Source organism: Sus scrofa, chromosome 16 (assembly GCF_054392235.1).
Source record: "Sus scrofa isolate SSC_HxYL_T2T_F1_AM1 chromosome 16, Sscrofa_HxYL_maternal_Yorkshire_Landrace_v2.0, whole genome shotgun sequence".
NCBI classification, from domain to species: Eukaryota; Metazoa; Chordata; class Mammalia; order Artiodactyla; family Suidae; genus Sus; species Sus scrofa.
The window spans coordinates 42,237,183-42,259,978 of record NC_139398.1 but is presented as its reverse complement, the minus strand read 5'-3'; the positions used below and the strand labels follow the sequence as shown (position 1 = coordinate 42,259,978).

The following is a 22,796-nucleotide window of genomic DNA, read 5'->3' as shown; positions in this document are numbered from 1 at the left end:
TTACAAACCTAGAAGTATTCATGGCAAAGAATAAAATTAGTTTACACAAAATATTTCAAAACTACTTCTAGGAATTCCTTGGTGGACTAGTGGTTAAGGATTCGGTATTGTCACTGCTGTGGCTCCAGTTCCATCCCTGGCCCAGGAACTTCTGTATGCCATGGGCACAGCCAAAGAGAAAAAAAGAACAAGAAAAGAGTTCCTGTTGTGGAGCAGTGGAAACAATCTAACTAGCATCAATGAGGATGCATGTTCGATTCCTTGTCTTGCTCAGTGGGTTGGGGATGGGCGTTATTGTGAGCTGTGGTGTAGGTTGCAGATGTGGCTTGGATCCCAATGCTGTGGTGTAGGCAGGCAGCTATAGCTCCAATTTGACCCCTAGCCTGAGAACTTCCATATGCTGTAGGTGTGGCCCTAAAAAACAAACAACAACAACAACCCTCCCCAAAAAAACAAAAAAAAAAAGGAAAAAAAGAAAAAAAAATTTCTAAACAGCAAGAAAATCCTTAATCATTGTTAAATGATAAACAAATTGAGAAAAAAGAAAAAAGTATTAGAATCATATGTGGCAGATAAAGAGGTCATTTTTTTTTTTCTTTTTATGGCTCCACCTGTGGCATATAGAAGTTTCCAGTCCAGGGGTTGAATTAGAGCTGCAGCTGTGGTCTACACCACTGACACTGCAACACCAGATCCGGGTTACATCTGTGACCTATGCAGCAATTTGTGGCAATGACAGATCCTTAACCCACTGAGCAAGGCCAGGGATCAGGCCCACATCTACACAGAGACAACATCAGGTCCTTAACCTGCTGAGCCACAATAGGAACTTCAAGAGCTCATCTTTTAAACTTACAAATTAATAAGAAAATGGTGAAGATCCCAGTACACAGAAGATATGGGTAAGTTCACATATCCCCCACTTTTCTAAAGTTCTTTATGCCATTTTGCTCTTACAAAGGATCTATATTAGTACCTGCTTTTTCACTAATTGAAAGAAATCTAAAGAAGATTTTAACATTTATAAAAGGGGGGGCAAAAATCAGAGTCTCAGCATCAAACCACCAATTGCTTCAAACTCAGTCTGTGAGCATCCACAGTTTATCTTGATTTATTGTGTGTATCCATTAGCAAGATGTATCCTAAGATGCTTTTCTTTATGCCATATTGGCTTAGGAAAGGTTTCACAGGAGAAAGTTACTTTTGGATAGCTGATTTTCTATGTAAAACTTGTGTTACATAGAAACAACAGAGAAAGAGAAGCAAATTCCCATGAATGTGACAAAATATGCTCAACCTCAACCTTATTATGCCTGATAATTCAAGGCATTTAAATCCAAATAGCAGTGGACTGCCATTTTTCAACCAATAAACTGGCAAAACTTATACCTAATAATATCTAGGGTTGTTGACTACCTGGTGGAAAACCAGGGCTAGGATCATATACACTCTTGGAGTGTGATTAAATCTCTCTGGTGTACAATTTAGTGGCATGTACTGCTATAACTAGCAGTGTATATTCTCTTTGATAGAGCAAAGCCTAAGCTACATGTGCAATAATGTATGTGTAATGGTTGTTCATTGCAGTATTGTTTGCAAGGGCAAACTGAGAACAGTCTAAATAACTACTGACAAGACACTGGGTAAATAAATAAATGTACATCTGAATGATGCACTATATAGTAACTAAAAGCATGGGTAGAGATACATACTGTTGTGAAAAGAGCTCTAAGACAAGTTATTAAGTGATAAAATCAAGGTTCATGAATAGATAGTATGTATACTTGTATAATACACAACCCTTTAAAAAAGGAAATGTAACATAAAAAGATGACCAAGAAACGACTAATATCACAACCCTTTAAAAAATACAAAGATGACCAAGAAATGACTAATATCACAACCCTTTAAAAACGGAAATGCAACATACAAGGATGGCCAAGAAATGACCAACATCACCTACCTCTAGCAATAGTGTAGGTAGGGCAGAGGGAGACATTTAGTTTTCATTTTAACCCAATGAGTTATTTAAATCTAATGCCTTTGCACTTGTTATTTTTATGATAAATAATGAAACACAATATTTAGGTACATAAAGTGTAAGTTGAACATTAAAATAACTCTAAAAAGTTAGAAATGATTGAGTTGAGATTAGACTATAGGAAACTCATATGTCACAACTTTAAACTATATCCTCTAGCATCCCAATTCTTTTTGAGAACATTTAAAGTTGCCTCTTCTAGACTTTAAATTATTCTTTGGTATTTTATTTGGTTCTTTTCCTTTCCAAATTGCTAACTAACTCTCCTCTCTGGCAGGTTAAACTTTTTTTTCTTAAAAATTTTTTTCTTGGTGCATTTCATAGGGTTTTTGTACTGCATCTGGTTCTTCTTTGTCTGATGAGTCTTAATCCTTTTAGAAAGATTAGTCTGATAGAACTTTTCAAAATTTTTCTCAGTTCCTTGGCTTCTTGGTTTTTGGCTTATAATCAAAGATCAATTTCTGATTTGTGTTGTCCTAGAGAAGCTTAATGGAAGTTAGAACAAGATAAATAGGATACTAATTAAAAGTATAAACCTTGTGCAACCTTAATACAGAGACTCTAACCCAAAGACACTTCCAGTGGTTGATGTGGCCATTCATTCATTAAAATCAGCTATTTTTCTTTTGAATTGCATTACCTTTAATTCTGTAAATTGAATGTTATATAGCACCAGGCAAACTGCTGTGAGTAATTATAATACTCATTGCTGAGTGATGTGACTTCTTCAAAGCTAGGCTTTTTAGGGAAATTGCATGATTAGGTCTCTAGGTGTCTTGGCTTGTTCAGAGAATTATGTTGGCCCTCCAGGGAGCTAATGCATCTTTAATTATTTACAGGTTCACTCGAGACCCTATACAAACATAAGCACATTAGCTCAGTAGCTAAATAACAGTAACATGAAACATGGTAGACACATAGGAAAGATCTAGTAGAAGTAGGCAAACCCAGCTGCTGCCACTTTTAGGTCACATCCTGTAGCTTTCTCTGTCAGTATTTGGTTGACAATTGCAGACCTTGGTGCGTGTGTGCCAGTGCATATGTTAGGCCCTTCTGAAATGTAGGGGCCTTCTTAATTGCTATAGAGGAGACTGAAAAGCAAATGACATCTACTGTATACTGGATATCCTTTAGGTGAAAGGCAGATTTGTTTAAGGAAAATCATCTGCTGCTTTTAAAGTAGTGTTTAAAATTATGGGAGATCACCATGTGAAGACACAGACAAAGGGAGAAGTCTTTGTGATGATGGAGTCAGAGACTGGAATGGTGCACCTGTAAGCCAAGAAACTCAAAGGAGTGCTAGCAAACCCCAGAAGGTGGAAGATGCAAAGAAGGAGTGTCCCCTAGACCTGTCAGAGGGAGCCTGGCCCTGCCAACACCTAGATTTCAGATGCCCATCCTCTTAAACTGTGAGAAAATACATTTTTTAAGCCAAAATACATAAATGATAAATACAATTGGGAAAATATTTATACATCCCCGATGTAAAATATTTAGATGCACATTCTACCAATGTAAATAAAGTAGTTTTCTTTTCAACTCCTGCACCCATCTTTTTTTTTCACTCTTTAGGGAAAACAGTTGAATGTATGTCAGAGTGTGTGTATATATCCTAAATATTTATACACACAATATACATATCTTATGTATAATATACAATGCACACATGCATAAATAAACAAATAGACTATCCAAAACATAGGGGTCCGAAAATTGTTTAAAATAAGTTTGCTCTAGGACACATGGGAATGCGTAAAATTCAAAACCATCCAGTTCAAAACAACTTCATTTTGTCAGATTAACCCAGTTGGGGACTCTAGGCTCTGCTCCTCTGATTGCTGTTCTAGCAGTAACTTAATGGCAAAGTTTACTGAAATGGAAATACATGGGGTAACCTGTTGTTGGGAGCACACTTAGCAGCCTCCTAGGCATCCAGTGTTCCCCGCCCACACATATTCCCAGCCAGTGAATTTCCCGGCCATGACAACCTCCGAGGGGGATGACCCCTGTGCCAAGAACTCTTGGTCATGATAATTGGTGCAAGAAGGAGCATATGCTTTCAGCTAATCACATCAAAAGGGAGCACAGCTTTGTTATTCAGTGGTTGAGGGGAAAATAGCCTCTTTTTGATTGTGGCAGAGGAAGCACAAGGTAGTTGTCTTGTGATAACATGAAATTTCAAGCCAGAAAATAAAACAGGAGATGTAAATAAGGTAGAGAAGAGATACAGAGAGGACAAGAAACATTTATTTTGTGTCATTGCTAAACTGTGGCATTAAGCTATCTTTAAGTCTTTACTATTATCTAAATTCTCTTTATCGTACGAGCCAGTTTGGATTATGCTTTTTGTTACTTGCAATTAAAATTATTCAAATATATTAGAGCTAAAATGTTAGCTCATAATTGATCTATACTAGTATTTGCCAGAATGTTTAGGGAAATACTTGTTTGTTCACTCAGTAAGTAGACCATGTTCAAATACATTTGCAAAATATCGAGATGAATTTTTCACACTTTCAGAGATTCATGAAGTATAGGACATTTTAAGAAGTAATAAAAATTCTAATTATGATTATACCTACAGTATTTGTATTAATTAACCAAATATTTCCTTTTTCATGTAATATCCATTGAAGACCTATTAAAAATATTCCCTAGAATTAAAAATTCAGATTATCAGTATATTTGTATATTCTACTTTTCTCACAAGATTAGAGTCAACATATTTAGCCAGATCATTTGGACCTAAGCACTCCAGAACCTAAAAAATGTTAGTTTATAATTATACACACACACACACACACACACACACACACACAGGTGTATATACATACATGTATAATTTATGTATATTTTATATATATATATATATATCAACCTGTTTTCTATTTAGTCAAAAACCTAAGGTGTATTCAGTAACAAATTCAAGATCAGCCAGGCTTAAGATATCTTTGATCTTTACCTCAATTCAGCTTGTTGAATTTTGTTCATTTTATCTGATGTGACATAGATTATAGCTAAAATTAAAAAGATGATGTTTGCTGTGCATCTCATATTTATGTATCTTGGATTTTTTTAAATATTAGAGAAGCCTAATATGCCTGATTTTAACAGTAAATAAGTTTATCACAGAAATATTGGGGAGCTTGTGGAACTGTTGAAAAGGCTGGAAAACCAAACTAAAGTTAAGCAGCCAGGAAATGTGCCCCAAACCATGCTGCAGAACTGGTCCAGAGAGGAAACCACTGACACCCCCTCTAAGAACTAATGCTACTCTACTCGCAGACACCCGACACCAGCAACTGTGCCTGTTGTGCAATCTGAGACTGACTGTTAAACCACCATTATCACGCCCACTGTGCACCACACAACAGACACTTTAGCAGCTGCTGTGTTGCCTCCACTGGAAAGAGAGGAAGCTTAACTGAATCTGTTTCTTTTCTATGAGTTCCGAAGTCAAAATTCAGCACAGGCAAACAGATTGGTAGAACCTAAATCATACACTGGTACCCTGGCAGCAAGGGAGGCAGAGAAAGCATGCATTTGACATTTTAGCCCTAAACCGAAAGCTAGTTTCTTGCTCCTATCAAGACGGATAGGCTAGAGAATTCCTCCATCATAGGAACAAACTTCAAATAATAATAAATACTCATGCTTTGATTTGCTCAATATTAACATAAACTTCTATTTTTTCAATTAATCACAAAGGACCCATGCTTCCTCCTAACCTCATACAATGATTTCTCCCTCAAATAAACATCTCAACAAGGGAATAATCCAAAAACCTCATCATTCACAACACCTACTTTGAGGCCAAGAATTCTGGGTGACGTCCGTTCCTCTTCTAAGCCCATCATTATACTATCTTAATATTGTGTTATGCATGGTTTCAAATTACCCCCCAATCTACCATATATAAAAAAGAGGGAAAAGTGGAAAGGAAAAATGAGGGGAAAATTGTGATGAAGATATATAAATATATATAGGACAATACAGATAATAAAATGTGGGTGGAAATTAAAGCCTTTGTTTCTGGGGATGGTCACCAGGTCATTACTGGCTTCTATGACCATATGCCTTCAGCTAACATCTCTGCTAGTCAGGGTTTTACCTTGTAAGGTGACTGAAACTTCATTCCTGACAGAAACGTCCTTCATAGTCTATTTGCATGAGCTTGCTGTGGTCATTTTTATTTTATTTTAAAAAATTAACAGATTTTATTTTTAGAGTGATTTACCAAAAAATTGAGTTAGAAAGTACAGAGTTCCAAGAAAGTTTAGCATCTTGTATTGGTGTGATTCTTTTGCTAAAATTGAGGTCCCAACATTGATAGATTATTAACAAAAATCTGTAGTTTACAAGAGGGTCCAGTCTTTGTGTTGAAAGATCTATGAATTTCATCAAATGTACAATATCATGTATCGACTATTACCGTGTCATTCAGAGTAGTATTGGTACCCTAAAAATACCATGCCTCATGTATTCATCTCTCTCTCCCCAACTCCTGGCAACCACTGATATTTTTACTGTTTCTATATGGTTTGTCATATAGTTGGAATACTACAGTACAAAGCCTTTTCATACTGGCCTCTGTTTCCTTCATGTGTTTTTGTGGCTTGATAGCTCATCTAAAAAAAAAAAAAAAGTCACTGAATAATATTCATTGTGTTGACTTACCACATTTATTTATCCATCCATCTACTGAAGGATATACTGGATGCTTCCAGGTTTTGACAATTAGTCTTCATTAATTTTTGGCAAAATTAAGAGCCAGCCAAGAAGATCCCTTAGGTCCTTTCTACTTTTCTCAGAAATTACAATGTTAATTCCTCTCTAGAGTAAAAGTTTACTATCCTAGCCAACAATGGATCCACGTCCTAATTTTTTAGAGGCATGAGGAGTCCTAAAAGGCCACGTAGCAGTCTCTCATCCTCAAATTCAGTGGAATATTGCTATAGATTCTCTTGGGTCCTAATTCACCAGAACCTAGAATCTCAGAAATAGGAGACAAAAATTTGAAAAGGATCAATAGTTGTAAAGTGACATCCACAACCCAGATCAAAGGGTCTTGTATTTGCTCTATGGGAGATACCATACAAGCTCACACTTAGTTAGCAGTGCAGAACACACAACACAATCTCTAGTAACAGCCCAACCTTATGAGCCATTGTTTCTCAAGTGGCACTGGAACTGAGTCTTTAACAGAATATTCACCATTCTATAATAACTGTTATTTTGAAGTGATAGGGTAAATGGTGGGACAGGAAAGTTCAATGATATTTACTCTCTTCTTATAAAACAAGTTCCTTGAATACAAGCAATGTGGACTTGAATACTGTGGCAGCATACGAGGCTGTTTCGGCTCAAATACCCATATCATATTCCCAACTACTGATGGAAAAGACTAGTTAATTGGGTAGCATTCACTGCATGATAAGCAGTTCACATTGTCATGCTTGTTCCATTGATAGGACTTCAGTCTCTACAATGGCCTAGAATCAAATCAAGAGCTCTTTCTTCAAAGAACAAAAATGTTATTTTGCCAAAAAAAAAGAGATCATTTTGCTCTAAACCTGTGAACGTCTGAGGGGTAAACTAGAATGTGAGTATAAAGAACGTATTTAGGAGTTCCCGTTGTGGCGCAGCAGAAACAAATCCGACCAGGAACCACGAGGTTGCAAGTTCGATCCCTGGCCTCGCTCAGGAGGTTAAGGATCTGGCGTTACTGTAAGCTGTGGTATATAGGTCGAAGACATGGCTTGGATCTGGCGTTGCTGTGGCTGTGGCGTAGGCCAGCAGCTGTATCTCTGATTAGACCCCTAGCCTGGGAACCTCCATATGGCTTGGGTGAAGCCCTAAAAAAAAGCAAAAAAAAAAAAAGTAAAAAAAAGGAACATATTTATATTTCTAATAATGTATGTTTTAGTGTCATATTATGCAAGCACAGGCAACCAAAGGGTATTAAATAAATGGGAATGTCACTAGAAAACATTGTAAATAAATTAACATAATTCAATTATGTATAATACAAGAAAAGATATGCAATTCAGTATGAGGCTAACATAACCAGAAAGAACCACTGAAAAATAAAAACGGGGAGTTCACATTGTGGCTCAGTGGGTTAAGGATAGGGCATTGCTGCAAGATATGGTATAGGTTGCAGATATGGCTCAGATCTGGTGCTGCCGTGGCTGTGGTGTAGGTCAGCAGCTGTGACTTCAATCTGGCCCCTAGCCTGGGAACTTCAATATGCCACAGGTGAGGCCATGAAAAGAAGAGAAAAAGAGAAAGACAAATCCCTTTATTATAATACATAATTAATCATGTTAGATTATCCCAGTTAGCTTCTGCTTGGCTAAAAGCAATAGGAAACCTAATTAACACAGCAACATTTGGTTTTTACTTAACAAGCAATCTTAAGGTAGTTGGTTCCAGGCTTGGTTTGGTAGCTTAGCGGTATCTTAAAAATCAAAAGAGGAGTACCCGTTGTGGCGCAGTGGTTAACGAATCCGACTAGGAACCATGAGGTTGCGGGTTCGGTCCCTGCCCCTGCTCAGTGGGTTAATGATCCGGTGTTGCCGTGAGCTGTGGTGTAGGTTGCAGACGCGGCTCGGATCCCGTGTTGCTGTGGCTCTGGCGTAGGCCGGTGGCTACAGCTCCAATTCAACCCCTAGCCTGGGAACCTCCATATTTCGCGGGAGCGGCCCAAGAAATAGCAACAACAACAACAAAAAAAAAAACAAAAAAACATTAAAAAAAAAATCAAAAGAACTTATTTACAAAACAGAGACAAACTTATAGATTTCAAAACCAATCTTATGGTTACCATAGGTGTAACCATTGCAGAGAGGGAAGACTTGGGAGGGTGGGAATATCATATACACACTACTGTATAAAGTAGATGATTAATGAGAACCTACTGTACAGTACAGGAAAATCTACTCAATAGTTTGCAATAACCTACATGGGAAAAAAGAAAGGATATATTTATATGTATGGCTGATTCACTTTGCTATGGCTCTGAAAGTAATACAACATTTTAAGTCAACTATACTCCAATAAACTTAAATTAAAAAAAAACTAGTAAATTTCTATCCTTTAACTTTGCCTTCCTCAGGGCATTAAATGTCACCATCAGCCTCATCAACTCATAGTTGTAAATAGCTTTGTTGCTGTACCTACTTCAAAGTTTCCAAAGTAGGAATCTAGAGAAAAGGGGAAAAAAAAAAAGCCTTCTCCATTTTTTAATTAGAGGTGAAATCTTTCCCAGAAGTCTTCAATATGCTTTTTCTTCTATCTCAGAGGTCAGAAATAGATCACAGACCTGCCTCTAAAACAATCACAAGCCAAGAGAAAATGATATTACCTGTTGACTCATACTCCTTCATGATTCATCAATTGAGACCAGGATCTTAAAAGACAATAGGGATCTGTTTTCCAGGAGAAAAGGGGAATAACTGTTATATATGCAGCAAGAGATTCTGCCTCCATTATATTTTTTTGTGGATACAGTTTTCCTTATAACTATCTGAGAGTGGAGCGGGTCAGCTTCATTTTCTAGCTCTATAACCGATTTAATGATTTTGAAGTTATAATCAGAAATAATTTCACTAGTCTCTTTTCTAAAAGTTGGACTGATTGATGAGTTCATCTTTAATATAGCCACTATGAGTTAATCTATTATTTGCCCCCAAATCTTGCAGAGATGGGCACAGGGAAAGCATGACTTGGAAAATCTAATATATAATAAAAAGTTGAGGTCAAATACCTCCTCTAGTCTCTGGTCTTATAACAATAATAATGCCCACAAATGAGAACACCACACATAGAGGAAATAGCACATTAAAGAACACTCTAAGAAATACATTTTCATTATTATTTTTTGGTCAAAATTCTGAAATTGTGTGAGGGAACTTATACTGGGGTTCTCCAAAGAAACAGCACTAATAGGATATTATATTATCTAATATATATAATAAGGAAATGGCTGATATGATTATGGAGGCTGGTAAGTCCCAAGATTTGCAGGGTGAGTCAACCCTGTAGTTTTAGCTCAAAGGCTGGCAGGCTCAGGCACCAGGAAGAGTTGATGTTTCAGTGCAAGTGCGAAGGCGGAAAAAAAGCTGATGGCCCAATACAAAGGCAGGAAGAATCCTCTCTTACTCAAGGGAGGGTCAGCTTTTTTAATTCCATTCAGGCCTTCAACTGGTTAGATGAGACCCACTCACATTAGGGAGGGCAATCTGCTTCACTTAGTCTATGGGTTTAAATGTCAATCCCTCCCAAAAACATTCTCACAGAAACACGGAAAGCAATGTTTGAACAAGTATTTGGGCACCCTGAGGCCCAGTCAAGTTGACACAAAATTATTCATCCCAGACCTAGTGACTCTTCAACAAATTCTTGCAAACTTTAGAATAACCAGAGAAATTACACTGAAGGCTATTGAATGTGAACACATTCCTAATTTTTTTTCTGTGTTACAGTGTCTAGTTTGTGAAAATGACAATATTAAACGCAGTTGTTTGGCAATTTTCCCATCCTCCACTCTACTTATAGGCATATGTATTATGTCTACTATAAAAGAGAAATAAGATTTAGAGGTGAAGAAGTCAAAATGGGTCAGATTAGGAAAACAATGGAGAATAGGTATTCGCTGAGCAGCATGGACCAGAAAGGTGGATGGTGTCAACCCATGATTATAGGTAAATCTGAGCACAAGGGGAAACAGCTCAAAAGCTAAGGGAAACCTTAACATTCAGAAATAGTAAGAGCATGTTCATGCAGGTGGCAGACTAAATTCTACTGGTGTGTTACTTTCTTCATATGCTATCGACAGCCCCCAAATACCTCACAAGTCCCAAGAGAGGCCACTTTCAAACTCTGAATTGTGTCATAGTGGTATTGTGTTCAGGTAACCCTGATGCACCAAGAAAAATATGCACCGTGTTCAGTATACTCTGCTTATTTATCACTGAAGTTTAACACAAAAATCATTGAAATAAAAATGCATATCGCTTAAAGTACTTAACTAGCTATTCAGGCAATTTGGGTTTCTAAATCTATCCATTCTTTTGTTATTACACACACACACACACACACACACAAACACACATATTCTTTATCATTTTATTTCTAAGTAAAAGGTAAGCCCCAGAATCAGTATATATAATAGGATGTGTATGATCCTGATTTGTGCAATATTGAAACAGAGACTAGATAGAAATGTCATCTTTTTTCCATTTCATTTAATTTGGTATGGAAAAACACATGGTTTGTATCTAAATTGGCTTCAGTCACTAAGTACATTTCATCCAACAATATTTAGATATAATCTAAACCATCTTAAGTACTTTTTTGTGATGCAAGAGGATAGTAACTTCAATTTGAAAACATAAAATCTCAGGATCACAAAGTTTAAGTGTATTTCCCAGAATCTCATTTTCTAAAGTTATTAGAAAAAAAATAATGCTGATCAGAAGAAGAGAGGCTACTGCTTGACAATAAACTGGAAGTTTTTACACATTGCTGATCTGATTTTAATGAGGCAAGAAGAAAAGATTTGTAAGTAGTATTCCATAAAATGTTTAAAATGAAATTACAGTGTATCTTTTTATTTTTTAGAATTAGGAGAGTTAACTTTTTGAATGCTAACTGGCTCTGTACAATATTTTCAAGAAAGCTATATGGTGAAATGGAGTAGTTGAATGGCATGTTTTTGCTAGCTGGCTTCTAGTTCCTAGATTTCTTCAAACCTATTGTTTCCTCCTTTGTCTCAAAGAGAAGAAAGAAGAAACCTACATGGAATTGTTTAATCAGTTTCATTCAGCAAATGTAACTTCATCATAGGCATACCTTAAAAATCTTGGTCTGAGTCTCTAATATCCCTGTTATTAGTAAAGACTAATAATCATTTTGCTACTCGAAATATAGCCAGTGTTCCTTTTCATTAAGAAATGTGATCTTTGGAGTTCCCGTCGTGGCGCAGTGGTTAGCGAATCCGACTAGGAACCATGCGGTTGCAGGTTTGGTCCCTGCCCTTGCTCAGTGGGTTAATGATCTGGCATTGCCATGAGCTGCGGTGTAGGTTGCAGACGCGGCTGGGATCCCGCGTTGCTGTGGCTCTGGCTTTGGCGGGTGGTTACAGCTCCTATTCAACCCCTAGCCTGGGAACCTCCATATGCGGTGGGAGCGGCCCAAGAAATAGCAAAAAGACAAAAAAAAAAAAAAAAAAAAAAAAGAAAAGAAATGTGATCTTTTTGCTTGATTAATTATGTCACCTGCAACTTGTGAGGCAGGTAGAAGAATCTTCCCGTCTACCAGAGCAGTGCTTTCTGGCCTGAATTACACATACGAATTACCTGGGGATCCTGATAAATTCCAGATTTTGATTCAATGGCTCTGGGAAGGCATGAAATACTACCTTCTTAACAAGCCCCCAAATGAAGCTGATTCCAGGACACCTTTGTAAGCAGAAACTGGACAAGTTTGTAGACATGGTCAAACGTAAACAAGGATCTGAGAACTGTAGAAAAACTTAATGTAAAAAAGTGATATGTTTAGCCTGTTTAGAATAAAACCTAGGAGGGTCTCACAGACTCCCAACTTTACTCCACTTATGAGAAACACGACCTTAAGTTTCTCATTTTTTCATCAGTACATCAATTTTCTTACTCTCAAACTGGTATAATAATTTTCTTCCAAGAAGCTTAGTGTAACATTATTATTTTTATTATATTATTATTAAATTTTGGCTAAATGAAAGCAAGCAAGGGCTATGGTTGCTAATCTGGAAAAATGCATTAGCGAATAAAAGGACTGAAGAACTTATATGACTTTTAAAAAAAGTAGAATTGAATAAGAATAAAGAGGATCAAATTGAAATAAAGAATGAGTCAGTAGGGTATGGGCTATTAAACCCTTGATGGGATTTTCCAGGTATTGACACACTGGTAACTTGAATAAGAAGAATAGAAGAAAAGGTCAATTTGAATCCTTAAAGTGTTATGGGAGGCTGGGAGTAAGAAAATATATTATAGTGTCTGGCAAAATTTTTATATATCTTATGAAAGAAAAAAGAAAGACCAACTGACCAGAAGCAATAGGAAATAGAAGAAAGAGGTTTATCTGCAATTATTAAAACCAGAGAAAATTCCATAAGGCTATTTAAAGAAAGATTTATGAAATTTAGATTCAAAATATATTCTAATAAAGTATTACATATGATCAATTGTTCAAAATATATAACACTGACAAATTTCACAGGATATAAATATAAGAGAATAATTTAATATAAAGTGTAGGAATAGAGCAACTTAATTTTTCTTAGGAAACAGTTTTGGATGAAGAAAGTAGTGATTCAGGGTTTATGTTAATATAAAAAAATACAAAAATAATTTATGTTGTGTTTGAAAATAGATGATAAAGTACTGAGTAATTTAGTACTCTGGTACTCAAACAACTACAAAGGGAAATAACAAGAAGCCTTCTAAAACTTTGCTGGATTTATAGATATAAAAAGTGGTGATTTGTGTTGGTAGGAGTGCATGAAGTGAGTACTTTATATGCAGTTGATCAGAGTAAAAAAACGGTACCATTACTTCTAGCATGAAAATCAGAAATACATATCTTAACCCTCAAAAATTTTCATGTACTAATTACTCCCTAGGAAATAATCATTAATACATGTATAGATTGATATTGATTGCAACATACTTAAGATAGAGTTGAGTATCACTTTCACTTCCAAGAAACGGGAGGGGGGCAGATTACTTAAATATATGATAACAAACAGATACAGAAAATGCTGTGGAGTTATTTAAAAGCACATTTTAAAAAATATAATGGTAATAAATGATTGATATGTTTTTAAAAAGCAGGAAATATTCTTCTACCAGGAATATGCTAGACTAGATTTGCCAAACCTCATCCTGCTATATATCATATACACATACTAGATAAAATGTACATGTCCTTTAAAAATGCATATTGCTGGGAGTTCCTGTTGTGGCTGGGGGAAACAGACCTGACTAGTACCCACGGGGATGGGGATTTGATCCCTGGCCTCGCTCAGTGAGTTAAGGATCTGGCATTGCCATGAGCTGTGGTATAGGTCACAGACATGGCTCAGACCAGGTGTTGCTGTGGCTGTGGTGTAGGCTGGCAGCTGTAGCTCCTAGTCAGCCCCTAGCCTGGGAACGTCCATATGCTGCAGGTGCAGCCCCCAAAACAAAACAAAACAAAAATGCTATCCTTCCTTCTGAGACTGGCAAAAATAAATAAGCAAATGAAAACGTGTATTGCTGATTTGCAAAGGAATTAAGGTAAACCCAATAGGCTAAACATAAAGAGAATACAGGAATTTAAAAAGGTATGCAAGCATCACAACCAGAGATTTCCATAAGACAGTTCTGTCTCTGAAACACTGGGATTCAATTTCTATGACCATCTGGGATATGACAGACAAGGAGACAAAGCTTAGTGCCTGCTCAGTGTAGTGGTCTTATAGAGAAACCTGCTTAAAGCCAAACTCCAAAGGAATGTAATACCAGTGAAAGGGAAAATTAGGAAACACCTGCCTCTCAGAGGGTGCCAACTAGGAAATTTTTCTGCCCCAAACTTAGTGTTAGGTTGGGAAGAAAAATCTCAAGTCCATCTTCACATAAAATTGTAGTTTAAAATCTCATTATATGGAGTTCCCATTGTGGTGTAACAGGATTGGTGGTGTCTCTGGAGCCCTGGGATGCAGGTTCAATCCCTGGCCCTGTACCATGGGTTAAGGATCCAGCGTTGTTTCTGCTGTGGTGTAGGTTGCAGCTGCAATGTAGGTCACAGCTGTGGCTCAAATCTAATTCTTGCCTCAGGAACTCTGTATGCCATGCAGTGACCAAAAAAGAAAAAGAAAAAAAAAATCTCACTATCTACATAATATTTAAAAATGCAAACATTTTGAAAATTTATTTTATAGTTGTCCCTCATTGGTATTATATCCAAAAACCTAGCCAAAACTAAAGCAAAGAATTTTTGGAGAAATCCATATGTATCCTGGGTCTCAAAGAATTACCACTGAAAACATTCAAATAAACATAAGATTAAAACTATGACTATTGGGAGATCCTGCTGTGGTTCAGTGGTAATGAAGATGACTAGTATCCATGAGGATGTGGGTTCAATCCCTGGCCTTGCTCTGTGGGTTAAGGATCTGGTGTTGGTGTGAAAAGACTACCACAAAACTCATGAGGAAATAGGCATCATGAGTAGAAACATAAAATGATAAAGATTTCAGATATTATAACTATTATATAACCATAAAAACTATATTTAATAATTTTAAATAAATCAAGAAAAAAGGAAGTATGGCCAGGAATATAAATTAGAAACACACACACACACACACATATATATAATATCAAGCAGATTGGGAACTGAATTTAAGAGAACTTTTAGAAATTAAAAAAAAAATCAAGAAATTAAAAACTTCATGGACAGGTTAAATACTAGATCAGATACAGCCAAAGGTACAATAAGTGAATTAGAAGTTGTATGTAAAAAAAGTTATAAAGGATAAAGCACAAGAAGAAAAGGAAAATGGGTATGTGAAATAGAGACTGAGAAATAGTGTCAATATCTAATACAATCAACAAAAGAAAAATAGAATTAGGGAAAGGTTATATTCATGGAAATAATATCTGAGGACTTTTTAAAATTAATTTATTAATTTATTTTTTTGAAATTTTTATTTTTTTACAGAATAAAATACATACATTTAAACACAATTACATTCACACAGATTATTATATCATGGATCTTAAGAAACAGATTAAGTGACTCCCTCTGGAGAAGTGGAATGGAAAATATGCTGAGACAAACAGGAAATTTATTCTATACTTTATCCCATTTTGTATGGCTTTCATCTTTACTATTTAGTATTATCTATTACATTTCAATTTTTCTTTAACAATTAGCATTATATTAAAATTGTTATATTATGCAACTAAAATTTATAAAGAAGAAAGCCTTATATACCATTAAATATTTTATATAGCATAATAAAAAGAATAATTTAACTGGTAAGGATAACAAAAATAATACACCCTCTGAAAATAAGCAAAGTAGAAAATGCATAAATTGGTTAAAAAACAGTGTAACTATATAAATATGTCCTCACAATTTGTTACATCTTATTGATTCTTCAATATAGGCATTATGCCATTCTAGGTGATGTGATAAAGAAGACATTATAGACCTTACATTGTACCATGGAGAGAAATGTTTATTAATAATACAATTGTAGAACTATATTATTTAATTGTACTGTGGCATTATTTAATTATGATTATCATAAATTCTTTGATGGAGAGGAAATCAGAATCAGATCTAAGAAGACTTCAGCATTCCAAGAATGATGTCAAATGACCCCCTTCATGGTGGATTATGCACTTATTTACTATGAGATATATTTCTTCTTCAGAGATTCCTTGTTTGTGTATCAATTGTAGATTTTTGGTTCGCAGTTATTCTGGAGTTTTGATGTAAGAGTCTATAGGTATATGACATTGTTTTAAGTTGTTGTTCTCTTAATTGCAAGTTCATCTCCAGTGTCCTGCATTTGTACCTACCTCTTCTCATGATTTCTGATTTTGGTGGTATAATTGTGCGTGGATGATTTCGTATCTTTACTGTATAAATACCTTTACGGGTGAGCCTTGTCATTTGTGGAATTTTTGTTTCCTGTTGCTGTCTTTTCTTTTCTGCCTAGAGAAGTTCCTTTAGTATTTGTTGTAAGGCTGGTTTAGTGTTGCTGAATTCTCTCAACTTTTGCTTAGAAGTTCCTTTAGTATTTGTTGTAAGGCTGGTTTAGTGTTGCTGAATTCTCTCAACTTTTGCTTAGAAGTTCCTTTAGTATTTGTTGTAAGGCTGGTTTAGTGTTGCTGAATTCTCTCAACTTTTGCTTATCTGTGAAGGTTTTGATTTCTCCTTCAAATCTGAATGAGAGCCTTGCTGGGTAAAGTAATCTTGGCTGGAGGTTTTTTCCTTTCATCACGTTAAGTATATCATGACACTCCCTTCTGGCCTGCAGAGTTTCTGCTGAAAAACCTGCCAATAACCTTATTGGGGTTCCCTTGTATGTTACTTGTTTCTTTTCCCTAGCTGCTTTCAAGATTTTCTCTTTGTCTTTAATTTTGGTTAGTTTGATTAATATGTGTCTCGGTGTATTCCTCCTTGGGTTTATTTTATATGGTACTCGTTGTGCTTCCTGGATTTGAGTGATGGTTCCTTTCCCATGCTAGGGAAGTTTTGACTATCTGAGGATTTTTCATAATTCAAATTTATAAATGTTCAAGATGAAATAAAACATTTGGACATTTTCCTAACCCATTAATGATATTTAATTAGAAGTTAAAAATTCTTCACAAAAAAGAAAACCAACATGCCCAGACATTTTTACTGGTGAGTTCTGACAAATATTTTCAAGAATATTTTTTTCTTGGTCACACAAAAGGCAAAAAGTATTCCACAATGAAAAAAGAAGAAACACTTGTTAGTTCATTTAATGAGGTAACTACAATCTAGGAACTAACAGTATACAAGAAATGTACAATAAAAGAACATTATAACCAATTTCCCTCATAAACCTAAACACAAAAATTCTAAATTAGAAATTAGCAAATGAAGTTTAGCAATCTATGAAAAAAGATAACATAATATGAAAACTGGGTTTATTCTACGAATGCAAGGATTTTTAAAAAGGCTATAAATGTAATCCATCACATTAACAAGTGGAGGAAGAAAAGCAGATCATCATTTCAGGAGATGCAGAAAGTAAATTCAATAAAATTAAATAATTAACCTTAATGACTGTTTTAGCAAACTAGAAATAGAAGAGCTTTTAGTGTCTACTTATAAATCAGAAAACATTCTTGGTCTTTTGAGTAAAGGCAATTGAATGCAATAACTGATTACTCAGATGAAGGAAGCCAAACCAGACATGGTGAGTTAGCTACTTAAAAGCAGGAAACCAATAATTTCCCCAGGGCTAGAAGAATAGTGGGAGGTGTGTTTTCAGAGACAGGAGGTCAGAATCTCTGACAAATCCTAGAGTTAAGATCAGCATTGTCCACAGGGAAGTAGGTGCCATCTGTCAGGAGTTGTTTCTCCAGAAAAGAGACAAGCTTTGCTAGAGATACCACAGGAGACAGATACCCTGACTTCTCCCACTGCCTCCCACTGGAAAGCCTAGTGAGAAAGGGGAGGCCAAAGAAGCCTGGGAATGTATTTTCCTGAAATACAGGAGAGTAGAAGGGTAGAGCAGGAAAAAGAGGGACTAATTAAAGGAGGTGGGCTTCAAAGATATTTCAATTCTAGTTCTAAAACTTGGAGGTGGTGGAGTTCCCGCTGTGACACAACAGATTAAGAATCAGACTGCAGTGGCTTGGGTCTCTGCAGAGGCCTGGGTTCCATCCACAGCCTGGCACAATGGGTTCAAGGATCCAGCACTGCTGCAGATGCAGCTCAGATTCAATGCTGAGGGTGCGGCAATAAAAGCAAAACAAAACAGAACCAACAATAAAAAACCCTTGGATGTGATACATTTCTGTTTTATTATGAATGTGCATATTTTATACATATTATTTCATATGTATTCAGTATTTACTTACTTTTAAAAACAATGTACAAAATTGTATGTACAGTTTAATCTTATTGTTTTATGTACTTCTACATACAGTATTTACATAAATATGGAAATAGACATGGACTTTGAAAGAGAGAGAATGTGAATATGAGACAAAAAAGTACACCATATTACAGTTATATTACAGGAATTGAATTTGCAAAGAAAGAAGCAAATTGAGAAAGAAAATATCAATCATCCTTAGAGGCTATCCAAGAAATGCTCTGTAGTCTTTCAAAACCCAACTGCTACAAACTTAAGGAAGCATAACTGAATTGCAGTTTAACTCAGAAAGGGTATATACCTATTAACCACATTTATTCTGTTTCAGGAAATGATATCTTAACAGAATAGGGTTAATCTGCACAGATTCTGTAAAAAGGAAGCTTGAATAGAATTAAGCTATATATTTGTCCAATACTGTCTACAGGCAGAAGATAATTGGCTGACAGGAGTGAATCTTTGATTTTTTTTCTTTTGACATTAATAGGTACAACATAAATCAGAGAAAAAATATCGAAAGGGAGTGTGTTCAGATTTTAATAACGACCACTTCTGTCAATAATTTGTTTTATTTTTTACGTATTTTCTATATCTTTCCAATGCTTCTTAATGAGCATGCGTTATTTTAAAAATACAAAACCATCAATGATTAATGCACTAAAATGGAAATTTTAAAAAAAATTGTGACCTTTGTCATTGTCTTAGTCTGCTTGGGCTCCTATAAGAAATTACCACAGACCGAGTGGTTTGTAAAGAAGAGAAATTCATTTCTCACAGTTCTGGAAGAAATCCAAGATCAAGGCACTGGTAACTTTGGTATCTGGTAAGAGTCTACTTTCTAGTTCATAGCCAGCTGTCTTTTCAGGTATCCCTGCCTGGCAGAAAGGGTGAGGGAACTCCCTGGGTTCTCTTTCATAACGGCAACACCCCATTCCTAACGGCTCTGTCTTCAGGACCTAATCATCTCCCAAAGCCCCGCCTCCCTATAATATAACCTTGAGGCTTAGGATTTCAACATATAAATTTTGGAAGACATAATCAGTCAGACCATAGCAACCATGCTTATAAGCCAATAATGAAAGGGAGGGACAGAGGTAGAAAGCGAAGAAGGGTGATGGATCTCAGGAATTAGGGATTGTCTGGATATGGTAACTTTATTGCTAAAATCAAGACAGTACTGGACACAAGGAATTATTATTAGTAGTAGTATTTTGGCCATGGCTGCAGCATGCACAAGTTCCCAGGCCAGGGATCAAATGTCTTTGCTAATTAACTGAGAGCAAAGCCCTTACAGATTGTGACGCAAGAGATTCCTGGGTAGAGAAAAAAAGTAAATTGATAAAAGAAATTGATAGGAGGCCATGGAAAAAAAAATTCTAATCTCACTATTTTTCCTAGGACTGACCCTGTATTGCAGAGGGACAACATGTTTTCTAGAGCTAGTTTTCTATTAATGAAGTCTAACACAGAAACTTTCAAACCAAGTTTCAAAAAACAGAATATGTGTACAGATTGAGGTTGTACTTTATTTCCCCTTGTCTGTCATTATCTTGTAGTTAGGTGTATATTTGGGATTTCTTTGGGAAAGGCATATTACTATATTTGACAAGATTTTTTTCAAGTATCTTGGTCCTACAGAGTGGTTCTCAACCTTGGCTGCACATTAGTACCAATTGGGAGCATTTTTCTCTATGCCAATGCCCAGTCACACTTTGGACTTTGAGAGGGGGATGAGCATCATTATTTTTAAAGCTCTCAGACCTAAGAAACAGCAATCTTAAAACACCACAGTTCCTATAACAAACATAGATGCTAAGTTGATTTGTTACAACCGAGTTATCATTAGGTCAGATCAGTCTATAGGAATCAATCAGTGGTAAGGACTTGAAGTAATTTTTTTTTTCTTTTTCTTTTTAGGGCCACACTTTGCGGCATAGGGAAGTTCCATAGCTAGGGGTCGAATCTGAGCTACAGTTGCTAGCCTACACCACAGCCACAGCCACAGCCACACCAGATCTGAGCCGTATCTGTGACCTACACCGTAGCTCACCTGGCAACGCCGGATCCTTAACCCACTGAGCGAGGCCAGGGATGGAACCTGCATTCTCATGGATCCTAGTTGGGTTTGCTAATCGCTGAGCCATGAAGGGAACTCCGGACTTGAATTACATTTAAGAGAAGAAATATCATTAATGTAGAGTGGTGTTTGGTCCTGTTTGAGGCCAAGATATATGTATGGGCACGACAGAATCATGTTTAGAGCCTTTAAAAAAATGCTCTGGCCCCACTTTGTTCCAATTAAATCTAAATCTCTACCTGATTTTGTCCAGAGTATTAGTACAAAAGAAATAGTGATTCTGATGCTCAGCCAGGGTTCAGAACCAGCAGTTAAAGTAATCATTATGTGAAACGACTCTTTCAGAAGAGAAACTCTCCAGACTTAAAATTCAGAATAGATAAGGCAAAGCAATAAACAATCAAGCCAAAGTTCTCAAAAAACTGGTAGATAACAGGGTGTCAATTTCAATTAATTCAGCTATTTGGTTAAAATCAGCTGGAGTAAAATTTCACTTAAATTCCAGTTAGTCAAAGAGAATGAAAATTTTGAGTGTCCTTTTATAGAAACAATACTGTGGTTTTTTGAGTGCTGGACATGTTAGGTATGAAATACGTCCATTTGTTAAATGGCAAAGGTTTTGTTTTATTTTATTTATGTAATGTGAAATGTTTGGCCACCTGGAGTAGTGCCTGAAAGTGGATGTAAAATGGAAAATGTAGTCAGTGAGACTGATTAATAACCATGGGCAGAAAAATAGGCCAAGTGGAAAAACTTATTCATGTAATTGCTTCATTTTGCTGACTGCAAAAGAATTTGTTTTGGAAGTGATTTCAGCTATTTAACTTTGTAGATTGATAGATCAGAGAAAGGTCTTTAAAAATGACATTACACAATTTTGTTCATAACGTGAAAATAGTTTGACCTAAAAGATGTATGCCACTTTTTGTACCTACCTTTGTCAGGGAAAAAATAATTACTGTACAACATAAACAGTCTTTGTGAAAGGAAATAGGAAGATAGCAGAGTACTTTCCTGAAAATCATGGATTTAAAATGATTACATTTAAAAAAGACAAGGAGTTCCCGCTGTAGCTCAGCAGATTAAGAACCTGACATAGTGTCCTTGAGGCTGTGAGTTTGATACCTGGCCTTGCTCAGTGGGTTAAAGATCCGGTGTTGTAGGTTGCAGATGCGGCTCAGATCTGGTTGTGGCATAGGCCTGAGCTGCAGCTCCAATTTGACCCCTAGTCCAATAATTTCCATATGCTGCCGGTGAGGCCATAAGAACAAAAAATAAAAAAGACAACACTTATTTTTCTTTATACACAAAAATAGATGGGAAAAAACAGAAACTAATAATTTCATTTTCCTGATAACTCATGTTGACATAAAATATAATTCATGTACCTGAGAAGAAAATCCAAGAATTAAGGTAAAAATAAAACATAAAATTCTCCTCTAGCCTTTCACAGCCAGACATCTAGAATCTTCTCTGGAGATAATGACTGTTGACAATTTGAGTAGTGTCTTTCTAAAAATGATTTTAACATATATACAAGTTATAGAAAATATAACTATCCTTTAAAATCACAAAAAAAGGATGTTCAGAACCATGGCTTTGTGCTTTTTCCTGAGCTTTACTGACATATAATTGACAACGTTATATAAATTTAAGGTCTACTGTATGATGATTTAACATACATATACACAGGAAAATAATTACCTAGGTTTTGATGTTTTTGTTGAATAATTTATCTTCGAGATATTCCTTTGACAACTGCATTGTATGAATACTTCAGTTAAACAATCTGTTATCAACAACATTAATAACAAATCTTGGTTTATGTACTTTTGCAAGATTATTTGTGTGATTAAATTCCTGTCAGTGAAATTGCTGTAGAATATATTAATTTAACATGTTTTATTGCTGTGACAAAATAAATTCCAAAAATATATCCCCAGTTTATATTCCTACCAATGTTATATGAGGATGTCTAATACATCCTTGCTAACATTGAATAT

General features: G+C 35.8%; 1 long non-coding RNA gene across 1 annotated transcript in view; it reads left to right on the top strand.

Annotated features, from left to right (window-relative positions):
- The first annotated feature begins 673 nt into the window (after positions 1-673).
- Positions 674-22,796, top strand: part of LOC106506480 (uncharacterized) — a 45,908-nt gene continuing 23,785 nt past the window's right edge. Inside the window, exon 1 of the long non-coding RNA XR_002339502.2 lies at positions 674-902. This is a non-coding gene — a long non-coding RNA (uncharacterized LOC106506480). The remainder of the gene's footprint in view (positions 903-22,796) is intronic.